Here is a 21,803-nt window from a genome sequence, read left to right on the forward strand (position 1 = left end):
CTTGGCACATAATTGAAAACCCATAACCAAATCAAAGAATTCTCCATATCTTTTCCCCCTTCTCCCATGAGTAGTACATATCAGTTCATGTGGTTTCGAGTTTATATTTATCCCCAGAAAACAACTCTAAAGAGAAGTCCCTTGAGGCAGGTGTTTTGTCTGCCTGAGGCTTCTTCTTATGGGACAGGGATCCATGGGTCTCCCTCCTGCACCATGTTCAGAATGGCTCTCTACTCACCGGGAGCATATCCAGCTCACACAGATTATGTTCTTTAAGTCCAAAGGCAGTGGATTCAGAATATTAAATTATATTTCAATGTCTATTGTATATATACATACACATATACATACATGTACATGTATATGTAATGCATATATATACCATATATGTATAAAATGCACATATAGTCCTTATTTCTAAGAAAATTTCTCTTCATAACCCCATCCCTTATTATTTTAAATGCCTATGGTTACCTAAGCCATTACATAATGTACTGATTTGACAAGTAGATAATAGACCAATCTATTTAGAAAGTTTTAGAAAAATCATCTTAAAAGCAAGTTAAAAAGACAGCAGACTAAGATTTATAGAAGAAGTTAAAAACCCCGTTAAAAACTATCATTTTGTAATGTAGTGGGATAGGAAAAATCCCATGAGTAGCTCACTGTCTTCTGAAAATGCTTAAGAATAATAAAGATGATGGCTGGGTATATAATTAGTTGACCAAGTACAGTTTCTAGGCCCAGAGACACAACTGAACCCCAGCGTCCATACTGACAGCAGCCACCACTGGAGTGCATCTTCTGTACTTGGCCAGGCACTCTTTGGGCATGGAAAGATGCATATGGCACCAGTCTTGACTTCAAAGACTAGTTAGATAAACAGACAAGAAATAGAAGAGCTGAGGAAAAGTTGGGAAAGTGGGAGGCTGTTATCTAAGCCACTGAGTCCATGGTGATACTTTGTTTCAGCAGCCTGAGCAGATGAGTATAACCACAAAAAGAGTAGACATACTGTGTATTATACTGTTAAGAAGAGTTTTGATTAGTTTCATAGAGACATAAGCTACAACAGAGAAGTATATTGCCAACATTTCTTATATATTAATACTGACAATCTCAAATTTCCAAGCATGTAAAAAAAAAAAATCCCTCATACGAGAGCAATAAATCAAAAGCCATTTCTCTGTTTATATACTAGGTTATGTGTAGTTCAACATCTAAATGTTCTATTGTTTATTTTTTCTCTTTAGTATCATCAGCTTCTTATTTAGTAGTTTATAGGATTAAGGTACTACTAACATTGAGATCTTATAATGCTGAATGGTCTGTCCCAATTTTAATAATAAATACATGATTAACTATGAAGAAATTATGTTTTCTATTTTTTTAACTCAATTCTTAGATATGCTCTATAAATGCTCTATATATGCTCTATAAATTCAGTTTACTACAACAAGCATACAGATGTTCACACTCCATCAACTCTCAGATGTGTCTAGTAATGGAATATGATAATTAAAAATTGATAGGGATTTGCCTCCTTTTATTTTTTGTATATGCTTTAGTGTTGCTTTTTTTTTTTTTTAACTGAAATGTATTGGATGTGTTGATACTTTCTAAGCATGTATAATTGGTCAAGCAGCAAACTGACCCATCCATTTGTTTGGAGAGTAACTGACATACCCACCTCCATTAAGGTGTTCAGGTGCCTCCTTTACAAATTTGCTGTTGAATCACCCATGTGGGGTTTTTGGCTTAGGTTCTTAGCTATAAACAGAAAATAGTTACCATAAAATATATTAATAAAGATAATCTTTAACTCCTCTATTACAGTGTGTAACTTTGAATGTAGTTCTCCTGAATTTACTACATCACTGCTTCCCCCAAAGTAACAGTCCTTAAATTTCATGTCTCTATATAATTGCCCTTTATTAGCAGTGACCCCCCCCCATATGCATTTAATGGTCATAGCCATAAAAGCAGTGCCTTAGGTAGGTTTGTATTGATTATCTTTCACAGGGTAATTGCCAAATGGATCATAATGAAATTAGTTGAGTTTTTTTTTTCTTTTTCCATGTAGGAGTATGATCCCAAATGTATGATAAAAATGCATACTATAAGGGAGAATTAAATTAAAAAAAATCAAAATCATCCATCTGCTGTGCCTTCTTATAACTATGTTGATTTCTTACTATAATCTTTTTTCCCCTGAAATCACACCCATATGCAAAAGTTCTACCCAAACTGATGTTTAGGAAATTCTGTTGAATGCATATATTTATTAGAAGAAGAAACATGGTATATCCGGGCTGCTAGTATAAAATGATTTGGTATGACAATTGCAGTTAGACTATCTGTGAAAATAATAGTTGAATTTGTAATGGGATTTATTTAATGATTACACAGTTACTTATTTAAAGACCTACTATGTGGATCTCTCCTCTCCTTCTGTCTTTCATCGGAGAAAGCAGTTTGAATAGTGTGTGTGTGTGTGTGTGTGTGTGTGTGTGTGTGTGTGTGTTTATCCCTGAGATGGCTGTAGATCTAACTTTTTTCTTCTTTCTTAGAAAGATGAGAAAGAAAGTAGAGGCTCCAGAGGGAAAGATGAAGGCTATGTGCTAATTCAGAGCATTCTAAGGCTATGATTTTAATTAGCCCTAACAGTCTCAGCAAGGTGAATTGACCATCTGTGGTTTAGAGGGAGGAGAACTGCTGACAGTGGTGGAAAAATGCCCAAAAGGGCATGCTATGCCAAAGTTGTCCTGAGGTACCAGAAGTATACATTATCCCAGAAGGAATTTGACTGTTATAGGACTCAAACTAAAGTAGACAGAAGTGTTTTAATTAGAGTTAGCAAGAGTTAGCATCAGTTGCGCTTGCCAATTTTGAAAGGCTGGAGAACAAAGCATGACATTTCTTTTTATACTTTCCAAGGACTTTTATTTCTGATTTATTATTTCATGTGTCCAGATATAATCTTTTTAGTGATTGATTTACACAGTAAGGTATGGACTTACCTTTAGTATCATCTGGTATATTTTAGTATACCACCAGAGTATACCTGTATCCATACTCCTGAAATTTGTACCATAAGACCAAAGCTCCTTCCACCACTTGGTGGCAGTGTGCCTAAGGGCAAAAACCACCAACTTGAAAACACGTCTTTCAATGGCACACTGGATTCAAGTAAAGCATTCGAAGTTTGACATATATTTGTTGATTTATCAGTTACTCAACAAATGTTTATTGAAGGTGCAGTAAGTTTCTTGCCTAATGCACTTTATTGAGATACTATCCACCACTATAGTTCACACACTAGACAACTTCACATTTAAACTGTATAATTTACTGGTTTCAGTACAATCACAGATGTTTGCAGACATATCAGACCATAGTGAATTTTAGAATACTTTCATAACCTCAAAAGAATACTCGTACTCTGTAACTTTCATTCCCTCATCCCCCTCTTCTTCCTTTTCCCTCTACCTTACAATGCCCCTAAGCAACCACCAGTCTACTTTCTGTCTCTATAGATTTTTCTATTTTGGACATTTTACAAAAATGGAACCATAGAGTACATTGTGTTTGTGACTGGTTTCTTTAGCTCAGTATAATGTTTTCAAGGTTCAACCAGATTGTACTGTATATTAGTAGTTCATTTCTTCTATGGGCAAATAATATTTTCATTATATTGATATACCATGTTTTATTTATTCATTAGCAATGATGGGCAATGGAATTGCCTCTACTTTTGTCTGCTATTAATAATTCTGTATAAGCATTTATTTACAAGTTTTTACGTGGACCTATATTTTCAGTTATCTTGAGTATATACCTAGGAATGGAACCACCTATATTTTCAGTTATATTGAGTATATACCTAGGAATGGAACCACCCTATGGTAATTCTATGTTCAATCATTTGAGGAACTACCAGATATTTTCCAAAGAGACTCGGCCATTTCACATTCCTACCAGCAATGCATGGGTGTTTCTATTTCTCTACATCCTCATCAATACTTGTTATTAGCTAACTTACTTTTTAATTTTTTTATTCTAACTAGCCCCATGGGTGTGAAGTGGTATCTCATTGTGAGTTTCATTTGCATCTCCTGGATGACTAATGATGTTGAGTATCTTTTCATGGATTTATACACCATTGGTATATCTTTTTTGAAGAAATGTCATTTCAGATCCTTTGTTCATTTTAAATTCATTATTTGTCTTTTTATTATTGATTTGTAATGGCTTTTTATGGGCATATGTGTGTGGGGCACAGTATACCACTCTCTTAGGAACGAGCTAAATGGAATGCCACACAGAGGAAGCACTGAGGTCACTGGCTATCTGTGTGAAAACCTCTGAGTTCACAGAAACTTATTTTTTGTATATTTTAAAGCAGTGCTGTGTCCCATATGCACAATGATCTTTGATCATTGGATCTAACATCAGAAACACCCATGTGACAACTCCTCTTCCTTCCCTGTGTTTCCATAATTTCTTGCTAAATCCATGATTAACATGTAACATGCTGATTGAGACTTTCTCAAGGAGGAGGCTTTGTATGTTAGTCATTGTCAGGTCCCCAGTGTCTTGCATACCAGTTGGCACAAATTAAGCATTTAAGAAACATGTAAGAAATATACATTTTTTTTACTCTTGGAATTCAATTTGGATTTTCTTCCTGAGTATCGAATTTCAGCATGTGAAGAAAAAAAAAAAAGTCTCATTAAGTCCTCCCTGTCACCAAAAAAAAAAAAAAAAAAATTTGTACACAATCCTCAGACTCAAGCATTCTTTCTCATTTTACTCTTATTCTTGTTGTTCAGAGAAGCTGTTGCTGTGTAATCATAATAGCAATTGTGCTATTCTAAATAGCAATAGTGATATTTTGATAGTTATTCCTTGCAAAACACATTTTGGGTGCAAGTTGGAATGAATAAAATGGACGAAGTTAAAGATGCAACAACTGTGCAGTCAAGTAAGACCTCTAGTAAAGATGAAGGCTAAACATTCTGCTGACCAGTATTCCCCAAGCTGTATGTGTATTATTAGGTATTCCCTAAAAAAATGAAAAAATAAAAAAAAATTTAAAAAACACAAAAAAATAAGATAAAACAAAAAAATCATCTGGGATTACCTAAATTTGGAAAATGTTGGTTAAAACAAAGTTGAGTTAGACAGGTACATACCACAGGATTTCTGAGAATCTCTAACAGGCTCATGTTTGGGAAATGGTATGTGCAAACACAAAAGCCTCCAAGGTTGAATTTTTGTTTTTTCTTGTATTTGGAGACTGAAGGAGAGCTTCAGGTGAAGAAACTCCTGCTATCAGCAATAAAGCTCTACTACTTTGGTTTATATGTAATGGCTGCTTACTGTATACATTTCTATGGAAACCGCCTACCCAATTAAAAGGGGATTTTTACTACAGTTAATGGGTGTACCTGCTTTTTTATTCCTGCAGTTCAGACCCATTACACATTCTGTAAGAAACAACACGATGCCACTTTAATCACAGACCAGTGCTCCTCTCCTGCTAAGAAAAATAAATATGATATTTGTGAGTTCTCATCCATTGCTTCTTTAGAGGACCAGCAAAGAAAATAATTAGCCCAAGTGATTACATTATATAATTCAATTTTCCCTTGGTATATTCTTACTGACATTCAAAAAGTAGTTAGTGAATCCAACTGCCAAATGCTCAGTAATAACACTTTATCACCAATTTACAGTGCATGAAAACAAAAGAAATTTCAAATGAGCTGGGGGATTGTGTATGGGGGTGTGTGTGTGCGTGTGTGCGATTTTTAAAAGATGGTTAGCCAGATAAATGTGGGGATTGTGCACGTAATACTGTGTTTCCTTTGGAATAATAATTTAGCTTGCAAAATACCTGGGGAATTAAGATGACACAGGGTCATTGTGTAGATATATTTTGGAAGGGAAAGTCACAGAAGGGGGCATTTTCTTTGTCTGATTTTTAAAACAATAATAAAATAATAATAAATTTAATCTGGCCTCAGAAGAAGATATCAGTGAGTGAGTTTCTCTCCTCACCAGTTCTTCACTCCTTTCCGTGTAAACAGAGAAACAAGTTAGTTCTCATTTTTTACTTCTTCTGCAAGCTGCTTGTTTCTCTTCTTTTTGGCTGAACATTGTATAGACAATTTATAGTACCTCCCCTAAAAGCAGGAATATTTATGTGATTATGATTCTCATCTTTCCTTCCATCCATATCTCCTTATTTTGCCTACCATTTTGTTTCCCTTTCTGCTCCTCCAACCTGCTCTAGTTAGGCTTGAGGGTGCTTGTGGGGGGGTAGTGGTAATGAACACATCTCCCCGTCTCTAACACTGTCTGTGCAATGGGCCAGGACATCTAGCCTGCAGAGTCATGATGGAGATTAAAATAAGCAAAATGATGCATGTTCAGTACAACTCCAGACAGTGCCTGGAACAGAGCAGACACTCAGTAGGTGGCACTGTCATCATTACTGTTATTAACAACAGGGTGTCTATATGTTAACATGCTTTGTCCTTGATTACTCAAACTCAGATTAGGAAGTCTCGTTCAGATCTTGTGTTGTCAATTGCACAGTTCTTGCCATCGCCTGACATTTCAGAGAAGCTCAAGGACAAAGAAACTGTGGTAAAGAAATAGATTCTGAGAATAGTGGAACTTAAATCCAGGCAGTACGATTTATCATAAACACATAGGATCGCTGAACCAAAGTTGTACAAGTGGAAATTCGAGTGATATTAGTGAGAGAAGATGAAAAAATTTTCCTGCTTTGGGTGGGTTGCAAAGTCTAGTGATTTGGGCATGAATCAGGGTCTGATACATATAAGCATTAAATAGATATTAGCTAGTATCATTTAAAAAATAATTTGAGCTCAAAATATTGCAAGCTTTCTGGAGGGAGCTTAAGAAGTGTGCCACCATTATATACACTTTACCGAAGACTATGAAAAACGTTGACTTTGTAAGTTATTAGGAAAATCACCCAGAAAATAAGTAATCACAATTAAATTAGCTTCAGATAAGATGGAATATTTATCATTCACCTACACAATACATATCAAAACTGTCAAACTCCGTAAAGAAAGTTTAGTTTAATAAATATATCCTCAGTATTGCAATATATCAAACCTAGTCATTAGCTGTGAGCCTTCATTTCATAATACTTTGAATTAAAGCCCTGGCAGTTCAACCTCCAGAAAGTATTTAAAATTTACCCACCTCTCTTCATCCTCACTTCTCTCACCCTGAGCCCAGCTACTCTCCCCTGCTGCCTAGACCACACCTAAAACGTCCCACCTGTTTCTCAGTTGTGTCTTATCGCACCCCATCCTTATCTAGAATGATCTTGTTAAAATGTTCTTCAGAATGGAGGATGCCCCTTCTTAGAAATTAAAACCCTTAAAGTCTGTGTTTTTCTTAGACAAACTCAAAACTACACAACACATACTACCAGTCTCTGGGATTTAGCATGTGTTTACTTCTTTTCTTACTTCAGCGCATTCTACCTCTGTTTAATTTAAGGTTCCTGCGATGCGGCCTGCAGCCTTCTCATTGAACAAACCAAACAATTTCCAGTCTCAGAACATTTGTTTGGGCAGTTCCCCATCTCTGGGATTCTCTCCTCCAGCTCTTCATGGGGCGGCTCCTCACTTAGATTGAATTGCAAATGCCACCTTCCTACAGGGATTGTCCCTGTTGGTTCTGATGAGAAATCAGCCTCTCCCAGTTACTCTGTTCTCTTTTTTTTTTTTTTTTGGGGGGGGGGGGGTTAGTACTTACTGCAATCTGTTATTATCTGTGTACTCATTCACTGTTTCTGTCTCCACCAGGGCAGAATTCTTATCTGATTTTCTCACTATTATGTTCCCCCAAACAAATCAATCAGTCTGTTGAATTAATGATATGCTGTGATCATCCTCTGCATTGGTGGCCTCATAACATTTACTGGGTACCCATTATGTGCCAGGCATCATGCAAAGTGTCGTGCTTTCTTGTTTAATAGTTTCAGAAATCCATAAGGGACGTACCATTTTTATCTCCACCTTAAAGATGAGGAAACTGAGATTCGTTATCATTGCCATTGCCATTGTCATTGTCACCATTAGCACCCTCATTTCAAGAAGCAGAATTAGAGTCAGTATTGTTTACCTTCCTTGCACAGAGGTCAGAGGAAGGAATAGGGTCCTGAGATGTGGGAAAGCCCATCAGGACAACCCAAATGAGCTGGCTGGATGGTTGGGTCATCAGGGGATGCCTCTGGCAAACAAAAGACAAATGGAAGTCATGGAAGTTGTGTGATTCTCAAAGCAGGGTCTCCAGGCCAGCACCATTAGCATCATCTGTGAGCCTGTTAGAAAAGCAGATTTGTTGGCCTTGCCCTGGCCTACTGGCAGTACTGAATCAGGATCTCTGGGGTTGGGGCCAGAAAGCGATAGGCCTTCCAGGCGATTCTTAACCATGGGTTTTGGAAAAAAAAAAGTTGATCTGGCAGTTAGCAAAGGAAGCAAGAGTAAGGCAAAGTGTTCTATTTAAAATCCAAACCAAACCAATTAAAGTAGGATGACGACAGACCACAGACAAAGACACAGACCTATCATAAAAACTGGAGTATGAGGGAGGGCCTTGGTCATAGGAAGAATAGTCAAGGCGGGGGGAACAGGATGGGAAGTCCAAGTGGGACTAGGTAGCACCCAGGTGAACCTTTTCTCACTCGTAGCACCTGCTCAAGTTCTTGAAAGTCCCCTCTGGTATGCAGCACTAGTGTCCTTGTGTGAGGTTGGACTAAGCCAGAAGTGGAGTAGAAGTATACTCCACCATGACTCCAGTGAGAGCAACTGGAAGAATGTGAGCCTAGGGTGTAGGACTATATTGAGACTGTAAGTTTGCAGGTGACTCTGACAGCATTCAAAACTGGTGAGATGGATGGGCCCCGCAAGAACATTTGGTAATGCTGTAGGAGTAGACCAAGTAATAGTGGCTGAACTTCAGGTGTAGAAAGTAGAAGGTAATGTATTTGGGGAAGTAAAACCCGAATCATGCTGCTAAAAGGGATTACTCTCCGTCTCTATTACTTGTGTTTAGAAAAAAAGATATCTGAGCCTATGTCAACTATTTATTGAAGCCCGTCCAGTGTAGAGTAGCAGTTCAAAAGGTTCAAAAGGTTCAACTGAATACCAGAGGTAACCATGATAAAACTGGCAAAACAGTAATATGTAATTTTGTTACGTCTTTGAACAGAAATAATAATGTTTTTGTACCTGGAGTACAGCTCATAGCTTGATTCAGTGCATTCCATTAAGGCCATAAAACAGTTAGAACAGCCTGAAAGGTTAATGGAAATGATCAAAGGAATGAAAGAGTAAGACTGGATGTGAAATTTTCAGTTCAGAAAAATGATGGGTGAAAAGGGTCACAATCAAATTCATGTCCATGAACGGTATTAGTAAGTGGAGCATGGACATGTTCAATAAATTAAAGAATACTATGCCTAGGAGACCTCTCTTGAAGCCTGAAGGTAATTTTAGGACAAAAAAAAAAAAAAAAAAGAAAGAAAGAAAGAAAGAAGAAAAGTAGGATTTATTTATATACCTGGTGGTAAATGTATTGGTGTTATTCCCCACAAAAGAGTTCGCAGACTGTGGGTGCCTGGGTGACTCAGTCAGTTTAAGCTCCGCTCAGGTCATGATCTCAGGGTTCTGGGATCAAAACCCGCCTCTCCCTCTCCTGTTGCTCTCCCTGCTCATGCTTTCATTTGCACGCTCTCTCTCTCCCAAATAAATAAATACAATCTTAAAAAAATAAAAAAAAAAAGAGGTCACAAACTAGAAAGATAATGAGAAACAAAAATTAGTATTTATGGAAGATGAGATTCAAAATTTTATAAAATAGAAGCTTTTAGATTATTCTGGATGTTTCCTTAATGTTTAAAAAAGGCATTATCTGGGCGCCTGGGTGGCTCAGTGGGTTAAGCCGCTGCCTTCGGCTCAGGTCGTGATCTCAGGGTCCTGGGATCGAGTCCCGCATCGGGCTCTCTGCTCAGCGGAGAGCCTGCTTCCTCCTCTCTCTCTCTCTGCCTACTTGTGATTTCTCTCTGTCAAATAAATAAATAAAATCTTTAAAAAAAAAAAAAAAAAAAAAAGGCATTATCTGTCCTCATAAAACACAAAATCCAGGAATAAGTGACCACTGCAGTATTAGGGTTTTAGAATATTCCTTAACATATATTTATACATATATTATACATGCATACACACTCATACTCCCATATAAGTATACACATGTATGCATTTATATTTTCTTTCTTGTAAAATAAAATGTTTTGTTATTATAAAAAACATATGTATTATGAAAGACATGTACACATTAATTGCAGATACATTTGAAAATTTAGAGTAATAGGGGCACCTGGATGGCTCAGTCAGTTAGCATCTGCCTTTGGCTCAGGTCATGATCTCAGTGTCCTGGGATTGAGCCCCACTTCAGGCTCTTTGCTCAGCGGGGACCCCCACTTCTCCCTCTTTCTCTGCTCCTCACCATGTTCATGTTTACTCACAGGCTGTCTTGCAAATTAATGAATACAATCTTTAAAAAAATAGAGTAGGAAACAAAACGCACACACACACATAACTTTATTATCTAAAAACAACTACTATTAATATTTCACTATTCGAATTCTCTATATAGGTTTATACCTTTTGGTTGTTATTTTTCCTTTTTTCTAATTTTTATACATACTTACTGCCTGTAGGATTTTGCCACTCTGTGATGTGAGAATACTAATGTTCTGTGAAATTCAGTTTACCAGTATATAGGATTTTTGCATATATACACAATGAGTTTTAAATATGAATTTTTTGGTTTTCTTTTTAAATTAGGTTTTAATATTCATTTATTACACTCATGAAACTAAGTAGTTTTCTAATTCTACATTTTATCTATTAATACTTCATTTTATTTCTCATGTATTTTATATGTCTTAAAATACTATTCTGTTCAGTATGTAGAGCTGTTGTAGGTGTGTCTTTTAATGTAATGTGGGTGTCTCCTGTGTTGGTTCATACCTACCCCATTCAAAATATTTTGTCTTTTCCAGAGGTGCCTGGGTGGCTCAGTGGGTTAAGTGTCTGCTTTTAGCTCAGGTCATGATTCTGTGGTCCTGGGATTGAGCCCCACATTGGGCTCCCTGCTCAGCAGGGATCCTGCTCCCCCTCTGCTCCCCAGTTGTGCTCTCTCTCACTATCTCTGTCTCTCTCTCTCTCAAGAGAAGTAAAGTAAGTAAATATAAGTAAATATAATCTTTAAAAAAAAAACTTAAAATATTTTGCCTTTTCCAAGGGGGGTTTCTTTTATATTTATTGTCATCACAGTTTAAATTATTCTCATGAGATATTTGAAACAAATACAGTCTGAATTTGAATACTGGCACTTTTCTAACTGTATTACAAATTGTATGAGACTTAGTAGATTTAAAACACTGTAGAATTCCTGGCACAGAGTAAGCATTCGTATTATTATTGCTGTTGTGATTATCTCCTCTGTCTTATTTTATGCCTCTGATTTTCATTTTAATACAATTTTGGTATTTTCTTTACTTATATCTTCTACCGCGTAGAATTTTTGTTTGCTTTAATTTTTGCAGTAATTCAGAAGATAGAAATGCTTCTGCACATTTGACAGGCAATTGATTAAATTGATAAAAACAGTTGTTCTATAAATCAGTACTTCCAAAACCTGAATGTTTTGTGGGGAATTTAGAATGCCATCATTTCTTCTGCCTTCCCTCCTTTGGATCTCATTGATGTGGGTATTTTGGTGCCATATAAATTTTGTCTAAAATTGTTGCATCATTTGCTTTTTTTTTTTTAAAGATTTTATTTATTTGTCAGAGAGAGAGGGAGGGAGAGAGAGCGAGCACAGGCATACAGAATGGCAGGCAGAGGCAGAGGGAGAAGCAGGCTCCCTGCTGAGCAAGGAGCCCGATGCGGGACTCGATCCCAGGACGCTGGGATCATGACCTGAGCCAAAGGCAGCTGCTCAACCACCTGAGCCACCCAGGTGTCCCGCATCATTTGCTTTTGATTTTTCACCCTATCAGCTATAATAATTGTACATACTTTATCATGTCCACATAAGCATTGTAATTGTTCACTGATAGACATAAAATTAACATTAAGATATAAAATTAACATGTAAATGTAATGTCTGGTATTTAGTGAAATACATGCGAAGTGCAGCTGGAAGTTCAGTGTATGAATACTAAAAATGTTTGTAATCTCTACTTATATCATTATGATCTTTTTTTTTTTTTTTTTGGTGGGGGGGAGGAGCAGAGGGAGAGAGAGAATCTTAAGCAGGCTCATTGAGGAGCCTGATATGGGACTCAATCTCATGACCCTGAGATTACAACTTGAGCCAAAACCAAGAGATGGATGCTTAAGCAACTAAGCCACTCAGGCTTTCAATTGATGTGTGAAAACATTTTCTGTGTCATTTACATAAGACCCATATATATTTACAGTTAAACTGTAAGTTCTTTGAGAAAAGAATGAATGTTTCTCATTTATTCTTATTTTTTTAACATTCAGGGAAGCAGAGGACTTCCTCTGTTATTGGTTTTTTTTTTTTTTTTAGAGGACTAGGTTGTGATGGTCAGAGAATATCAAAGTTTGACAACAAAGCTGGGTTTTAGAAAGCCATCAAAACCTTATTCTGGTGAATACCATTTCCATCTCACTTTATACAAGAAAGGGGGAAAAAAACTGATGGAAGCAAGGGTGTTTCTTTGGTAATGTGGATTATCGGAAAAACATATTTGCCTTCTCAAGATGATAGTGATATTTTGGAAGCCTGAGAAGGGACTAAAGAATGTTCACATTCACAAGAATGTTAGAAAGGCTTTGGAGTTGTCCATACTTCATGGTAAATGATGCCTTGATGTCCTGAGTTCTGTAAGTCCAGATATTAAAGACAGAATCTCTAAGGATCAGAACCCTCAACACTGGCTCTGCATCCAAACTGGCTGTGTCGTTGCTGCTCATAAAGGGCGAAGCCTAGAGTCACAATCATGATCTGAAGCAGTAGGAGGAGAATTAGTTTTTTTTTCTGTTTTTTTGGTTTTAGTTGTTGTTGTTGTTGCTGTTTTCTCCTGTAGGTGTTTAATAAACAAGAGCACGTGGAAAGCATTGATAAGCCACAGGTGAAGCAGTAGGGTTTAGGAAATATATTTTAGAAGGATGGAAGGAAGGTAGGAAGGGAGAAAGGAGAGAGGGAAAGAGGGAAGAAGGACAGACGGAGGGAAGGGGAAAGGCTGATAGCAGTGGAACTAAAATACGGTTTCTGGGCCAGCAACAAGCAACACCACCTGGGAATATGTTAGAAATTCAAAATCTTGTTTTCCAGCACAGACCTACTACAAAAGGAACTGTAGAGGAGGGAGACCAACAATCTGTGTTCCCATGGGTGATTCTGATAGAGGAGAAACACCAGGCTGCAGACTAGATCAAAGGCCCTTTCCCATATGGCTCCACAACCCCATCTCCTACTGCAGCCACATGTGTTGTGTTGCATTACAGCATATTATGCTATTCATGAGGATCAATGTAAAGAATCCAAGGTTTGGCTTTACTTGTCTATTTATTTTAGTCTAGTCTGTTTAAAAAGGCAGATAAATTATGTAATAGATCTTAGATAGCTTCTCATCAACTTTCTTAGGGGCATTTGAAGTTGTAACCTCCAGCTATCAAAAACATTTGTGTTCCTAGAATACCAAATTTCTCTGCAATGCTAGATAAATATCATGTTACCATATTGTGGTGTATTATTTATGAATGAGGAGCACTTACGCAGTCCTGCTAAATTTGACATTTATCCTCCCAACCCCCAAAACACCTTCTACTGTTGGTGCTATTATTTGTGAATAGGAATTTTGATTTAGACAAGGAAAAAAAAATATTGTCCTAAGATTATACAAATAATACCAAAGCTAGATGATTTTTATACAAAGGTACATCTGTTATATTTTAAAAATACATTTTCCTCTATTACCCCAATTTAATCGTGAAAATATATGAGCACAATCTGCTTTCCTAAAAAAAAAAATTATAAATTGTTATCATTCCTAGACTGAAATATGCATAGTTGTTAAAGGAAACATGCCATCTAGAATATTAGAGAGAGACATTGTCTGAAATTACAGATAATTAAAAGTGAATTTTACATGACTTTAGATGTTTTCATTATGTTTATTATTACTTTGTTGTTATTAAGAGGCGGGAATTGATGAAAGAAGCAGGCCCTTCAGTGACTTTGAGCAAACTGAAAAAAAAAAAAAAAAAGAAAAAGAAAGGAAAAGAAAAGAAAAGAAAAAACAAAAAACAAAAAACAGCTCCCATTCTTCCCAATCACGCCAACACTGCCAGCGAGTGCTGGCTTGAAGAACTGAGCTGAAGGCAAGATCTCAGTCCTGCCCGCCCTGGTGAGGAGGCCACTGGACCCTGTCCAAGCTGGCTGTCTCCTGATTTCCTACCTATTGTCATCCTCAAACTAGAAAGCCAAGGTTTAAATGTGGCCCATGGTCTGATTGCTTGTTGGGTCTGGGGACTTTCTTGTCCATGCAAAAGGTAGAAACAGTTTGAAGTCATGACCACTATTTTTAAACGATAATTTTTTTTTTTTTTTTTAAGAATAGTCTAGATTTCTCTTGAAGGCTAGAAGACAGGGTAATATTGAGCTTCCATTTTGCCCAGTAACAATTAGCTAGAGCTGAGTTGCTTCTCTCTGTGTAGGAAACATGTGCCCCACAGTGCCACGGTCCCCATCTGAACCTCTTTAATTCCCTGGCCTGGGTAAGCATTTGGGTTTAATTCCATATAATAATCATATTAATCTCTTCCATTAAATCTTTTCTCTCTAGTAGGTTTGATAACTTTTTTTTTAAAATATATATTTCTTCATGTCACAGAGAGAAAGATCACAAGTAGGCAGAGAGAGAGAGAGAGAGAGGGAGGCAGGCTCCCTGCTGTGCAGAGAGCCCGATGCGGGGCTCGATCCCCAGACTCCGAGATCATGACCCGAGCCGAAGGCAGAGGATTAACCCACTGAGCCACCCAGGCGCCCCAGGTTTGATAACTTTTTAAACTCTGTGCCTACTGTTCCAAATGCAGATTTGCCTTTCAGCACTCTTAACAACTAATCGCATCTACTCACTCATAGTCTTTCTCCTACCAGACAGTAAACTTCTGAACAAAGACCAGCATTTTAATCCATCTCTGAAATCCCAGTGCCTGTCACATTGTAGTTACATAATGAATGTCTGTAAATAAATAAAATGATTGATTATTATTTATAAAAACATACGTATGAGGGATAGAGAAGCATATTTCCAACCTCCCCTCTTTACTACTCAGAATTGCTACAGTAATGCTATATAACAAACTACTTGTTTAAATCACCTCACTGATTTAAAACAACCATAGTAATAATTTCCTAAGATCATGGGTCTGAAGGTGGTGACAACTCATCTAGCTGAAGGTTCAAATTGCAGGTTGTATTCAAGCTTGTTCCACATCTTCTTGGCTTAGATATTGGGTTGTAGCTACTAAAGACATTCTCTGCTCATGATGGCAGAAATGCAAGAAGGAAGACCCTGTCCTGCAAACAATTTCAAGCTCTGCTTATATCCTATCTGCTAACATTCATGTTGACCAAAGCAAGTCACATGACCAAGCCCAAAGGCCAGAGGTACAAAGTACCTTCTACTCAGCCAAATCTATGTGGACATGGACAAGGGAGTAATTGCAGCCAATATTCTAAACCAGGGCCAGAATTAGGATCAAGCAAATGAGGAACTTGCCTCGGATATAAAATTTAAGGGGAAACCAAAAAACTCAACAATCAAGATAAATAGTACTTTAATACTATATTTTATTTTATTTTTTTAAGATTTTATTTATTTATTTGACAGAGAGAAATCACAAGTAGATGGAGAGGCAGGCAGAGAGAGAGAGAGGGAAGCAGGCTCTCTGCTGAGCAGAGAGCCCAATGCGGGACTCGATCCCAGGACTCTGAGATCATGACCTGAGCCGAAGGCAGCGGCTTAACCCACTGAGCCACCCAGGCGCCCTAATACTATATTTTAAGGAATAAAAATAACTGCAAAAATCTATGATAAACTAAATAGCAAACTATTAGGGGAAAAAAGCATCTGATCACATATTTGCATTTGTCAACTTAAGTACCTTGCCCTGGTCCAGGCTGCATTGGATCTTATTCCCACCATTGATCCCATCAAAAATACTGTTCTTGGCAGCACTTGTTCCACTGTTGCTTGAATGTTGACTCTCTGCATTGCTGTGAATATTTGTAATGAAACATATTAGAAATTCAAGTCTCCAGGAGATAGACAGATACAAAATTTATCCCCAGAAAAAAAAGAATTTAGGGCAAGTAACTTTTAACATAAAACACCTTTAATTTGAAAAGAAAAGTAAAATAACCTATTTCACCAGAAACCTGCATATCAGTTTAGTAGAAAAGCATTCCTTGCTATTAAATAATGTAAAATGCCTGCAAGTTTATCTTAGTCAACCCCTTGTATTTTCCACATCTTGAATTTGGGTGTTTAGGCAAGAGCACCTTGACATCAGGCTGCAGAATGATATAAATAACTGAAAATCCTCCATCGTTGGAGGAAGTGAGGGGAGTAGTAGGAGAACAAATGCAACAACAATTTTCTGGTTAACTTAATGATTTTTCACTAAGTATTTTAGGATGTAACTGATCTCATTAAGAGAAGGTAACCACAGGTATTTGACGGTCCTTTATGTGAGGGAGACAAGTAAAAAGACAATCTTACATCCAAATCTTCAATTGTTTTATTACCTTCCTACCTGGAGGTTGTAAACTGGGCTCAGGCCTACGTATGTGAGGAGACTTGTGAAACACATTTTATGGAAGTGGCCATTCCATGCCATGCTCTCAGAGACGACATCTGGTTTCCTTAGTCCCATGAAGCCCATGTTCAGTTCGAGGCACTATTCTGGCTGAAGACAACTGTCCAAGAATCTGTAAAGGATTCCTACTGCATTTCAAACTTGGAGTACATGGTGGTGATGGTTCTAAGATGACTGGAACATATTCAAAAGGGACTGATTTAAGACCTGTAAGATAAGAGTCAACAACACCAATCTCTTACTAGTAGAAAAGTATCTAAAATTAAAAAAAAAATTAATTATTATTAAGGAGCAAACACAGAAGTCTGTAACTGTAAGTATTCTAGTTAAATTAAGTAAAATAATATGAGTAACATGAATGTTTCCAAAAGAAGGAGGGTGAAGTTCTAAGAGATGATGATGATTGATTGATTCAGGATATAGAAAATATTTTTAGTGTGCTGTTATTTTATGTGCCGTCATGACTATTCTTTTTTAGTGTACAGTAGCTTAATAAGAACTTTCTGGAAATCATTCCTGATCCATATCTTTCACCTAAACCACTATATTTAATGGAGTTTTAGGTTAGTTCTTCACCCCCTAATTCTTTTCATCAGTGTACACCTCAATAAAGTTGCATACTTATTCTTTTACGCATTAGAAAGCGGAGATTGAGGAAACATTAAACCTTTTACCCACACAGCTAGCAGGTGTTCCAGTCAAGATGCAAATCTAGGTCTTTCCTCTCCTCCACGTGAGCTCCTCCCACTGCCCCCTCCCTGCTTCCTCCCAGGAGCAGGGTTGCCTGCTGAGGCTTTCAGCCTCCCAAGTCGTCCTGGGGCTGGCAGCTTTCCTCTTAGCATATTAACAAACTATGTTCATCCCGGGGTGACTTACACTGGACCTGTGCTTCACAGAAACACATCTTCTCTCTTCCCATCCTCACACGGAGGGTGGGTTATCACTGCCCCATTTTGTATGTATGAAAACCAAGGTTCTGAGAGCTTAAGTAAACTACCTTGGGTACACATCCCGGAAATGGCAGGATCCAGTTGCACATCCACATCGGTATCGATCCGCCTTCTGTGTTGCGCTCTGAACCATAGTGCAAAATGGTCTCAAATCGTGCCACGTTTCCCTTGTGAGAGTGGGAAAACCGCTGGATTCATTAAGAGTTACATCAGGTTTCTATCCTGGCCGTGGCTATGGTCCAATCCCGTTTCTTCATCTGTAAAACTATGATGGATAGTCCCTACCCTGCGTAAGTCCTATCTTTGCTGTGAGACTTGAGCCAGCAACTCTAGGGGACACACTGTAACCTCAAGTCACTGCTCAGACACGGGTTAGCAGCCTGAGAGGCTGGGGCAGCTGTTGCTGGTGTGCGTTATATCTCACACAAGCCTAGAAGACTCCTTGACACTGAAGCTTTCAGGACCCGGACAGATGCCAAATGAACATAAGCTGTTTTGGTAACAGACAAGTCAAGGGCATTTCTTGGAAGGACATTCCTTGAAAGTGACTTCTTTCTCACTTATCTTAGGGGCAGAACCAGCCCAACAGGTCATTAAGATTCTGAAGAACAGATAGAATATTCAGGAAATCATTCCTCATTAATATGTTTTCTATTACATGTTTTGGTGCATTTTTTCCATTTTCATCCCAAATTTGTTGTTTCTTAGAGTGAAAAGGAAGCAAGGAATACCAAGGGCTTCTGGTTTCTGCAAATAATCCTTAGGACTAACATGAAAGTTCAGATGCCTGCTTTCCTCTACCTTTCTGGTGGCCTTCAGGGCAGTCTAGGCCCAAGGTTTATTGACACTCGCTGCAGGACAGCTGGTGGTCATTCATGTGTTAAGGAGGAAAGAGTCTGAGATTCTAATATCTTGGTAGTAACAGATTTTGCTTCCTTATTCCAAAACACTTCATTTAATGATATCAGAACTTTGATAAATATATGTAGGTGTTTCTGGGTTTCTTTTTTCAAACTCCCTCTCCTCTGGTCTCCTTAATCTCAATTTGGACTTATTTACATCATAGAAAAAGAACTAGAGGTCCAAAGCCCCATCAGTAATAGTTAGGGACATTTTATCTATTTGATTGCTATTTCTGGAGAACCTACTTGCATTGATACTCTGCTAAGTACCGGGGGGAACAATTTGCTGGTTTCTGTCCTTGAAAGGCTTAAGTTTTCCATCTGACCCTATATTGTTTAGAGGCTAATACTGTTATCTTTGCATTAATCTACACAGTATTTTGATATTTTTCCTCATTAATTATTTCTCATTTCTCACTCATTCCATTGAGTTATCCCCTGAAAAGGGGCTTTAAGGGAAATTTTGCAAGAATATGAATTTTCTACTCCCTTTGTATTATATTTTATTCTATTTCCTTTAAAGGTTTTATTTATTTTTCTGACAGAGAGAGAGAGAGACAGCATGAGAGGGAACACAAGCAAGGGGAGTGGGAGAGGGAGAAGCAGGCTTCCCGCTGAGCAGGGAGCCAGATGCAGGGCTCGATCCCAGGACACTGGGATCATGACCTGAGCCTAAGGCAGAAGCTTAACAACTGAGCCACCCAGGCACCTGTTATATTTTATTTATTTATTTTTTAAAATTTATTATCAAAACTCTTAACATGAGCTCTACCATCTTCACAAATTTTTAAGTGTATAATACATTCTTGTTGCCTCTAGGTATAATGTTAGCTCGCACATCTCCAGCCTTTACTTGTCTTGCTTACCTGAAACTTTATGCCCATCAACTATTAACTCCCCATTTTGACCTCCTCCAGCTCCTGCCACTGTTCCACCCTCTCATTCTATGATTTTAATTCTTTTCAATGCCCCAGATAAGTAGAATCATGTAGTCCTTGTCTCTCTGTGGCTGACTTATTTCACTTGCTATGATCTATGCAAGGATCACCCATATCGTCACATACTCTTTTATCTGAAAACACATTATCTTATTTCTGGTGTTACTCTCCGGCTATGTCTGCAAAAGCTCACAAATGGTCCTCTTGTTATCCTGGCCCATGCCATATACCGGAGCTGATGGATCTTTCCTTTTAATAAATCAATTCTTTGAAAACCACTGCCACATTATAATACCTCAGTATCAGCTTTCTGACAACCAAATATAATTTGATTGCAGAAGGCTCTAAACAAGTTCCTTTCAGATAAGAGATGTATAGCTTATATAACTCGCACCCAGAGATGTTTCAGGCAAAATGTGTGGTCGTGTCACTATCAAGATCAAATCCATTCCCCCAGCAATGGCTACCTTGAAATGGATAACCATGTTTTCCTCTAAAATTGCAGACTTTTATTTCTGACATGTTACCTTGCTTGTTGCATATGCCTTCATTGCCAGGGAGCTAGAAAACACAGCACACCATTGCTACAGTTGAGCTTGCTTGGGCTCAGAGGGGTTAAATAGCTGGCTGTCAGTCACAGTGAGCAGGTCCACTACTAAGACGGGAACCTCTGTTTTCAGAGTTCTAGCCCAGGACTTTCTATCCTACTAAACTGTCTCCATAGCACATATTTATTTTATAAGTTGTTTGTAAGTAAACTTGTATTTTCAAAGCAGTGTGTAGACTCCTAAGGGGAAACTGTCATTTCAAGTTGAAGATAATTCTTAGAATTTTGAACATATTGACTAAAATGTTACATTATTCTCCAAACATGTCATTACATTGCCATAGTATTATGTTGTGTTATATTGCTTGCATTGCAAAATACTATTACAATTTTTGTTATTATTACTAATAATGAGGCAGATAGGCACATATGCTCATTCCCATCATAAATAGAAGATATCCAATGTTGGTATTTTCAGTGGATTTGTGACGGATGCCCAGCTACTGCACATGATATGGGGTGGAATTTCTCATGAATGTATGCACATTTGCTTGGACTGTAGATGTAGATGAATATTTTGGGGGGATTATTTGATTCCACATTGAGGGTGATTTGCCCTTGGAGTAGATCATACCTACATATTATGGTCAAGTGATTCTGCCCATTTATCCCTGCCTGACATACTTTTTCATATAATCTACTCCTTTTATATTCCAGGTGGAATATACCCTTCCCTTTTTCTCTGTATCTTAAATTGTCTATGTCCTTATTTTCCTTATTTTATGTCCCCCTCCCCCCCCAGATATTTTCTTTTAATTATTTTTAATTATAAAAGGAGTATATAATCACTAAAAACTTGAAATGGTTCAACACTATCCAGATGGAAGTATAAATTCATTCCTTCTAGTAATGTCCTATTTCCATCGACTAGAGAAAAACACCCTTATGAGTTTCTCAGATCTTCAACAATCTTTTCTAGAGACTATATGATCAGGAGAAAAGCCCCTGCTATATCTGAAAGTAGAAGACCCTAATTCAGAATATCATTTTTGTATCATGACCTTAAGACTGACATTAGATATCTCAAGAAAACCCATTTTTTTTAGTTGTAAAATTGGTTAATAAATTTTCCCCTACTTATATGCCAAGTCTGTTGTGATGATCACACAAAATAGGGTATAGCAGGGAAGTTAAAAGTCCATACAAATTTAAGTTGCTATACTGGTCATATAAAGACCATCCTAGTCAGATCAAATAGCCCCTTTACTATGGATAGCTTTAGGCTTTGTTGAGCTTACATTCATGCTCATATGCTGAACCAATACACTCATTTATATATTAACAATCATTTTTAATCAACCAGAAGTGATTTCTCACTCATTTGAAACCCTGTAGTATTGCTTTTGTGATTCTCTCAGCTTTCTCCACATTCCCCTCTATGCCATTTTTATCTGTTTAGGGATCCCATATAGATCTCCGTTTTGAGATAC

At 37.5% G+C, this 21,803-nt stretch overlaps 1 protein-coding gene across 1 annotated transcript in view; it reads left to right on the plus strand.

Moving 5' to 3' along the window:
* The window catches only part of DCC (DCC netrin 1 receptor), a 771,150-nt gene that overhangs the window by 176,523 nt on the left and 572,824 nt on the right, over positions 1-21,803 (plus strand). The window lies entirely within an intron of this gene.

The sequence above is a fragment of the Mustela nigripes genome, chromosome 8 (assembly GCF_022355385.1).
Source record: "Mustela nigripes isolate SB6536 chromosome 8, MUSNIG.SB6536, whole genome shotgun sequence".
Taxonomy (NCBI): domain Eukaryota; kingdom Metazoa; phylum Chordata; class Mammalia; order Carnivora; family Mustelidae; genus Mustela; species Mustela nigripes.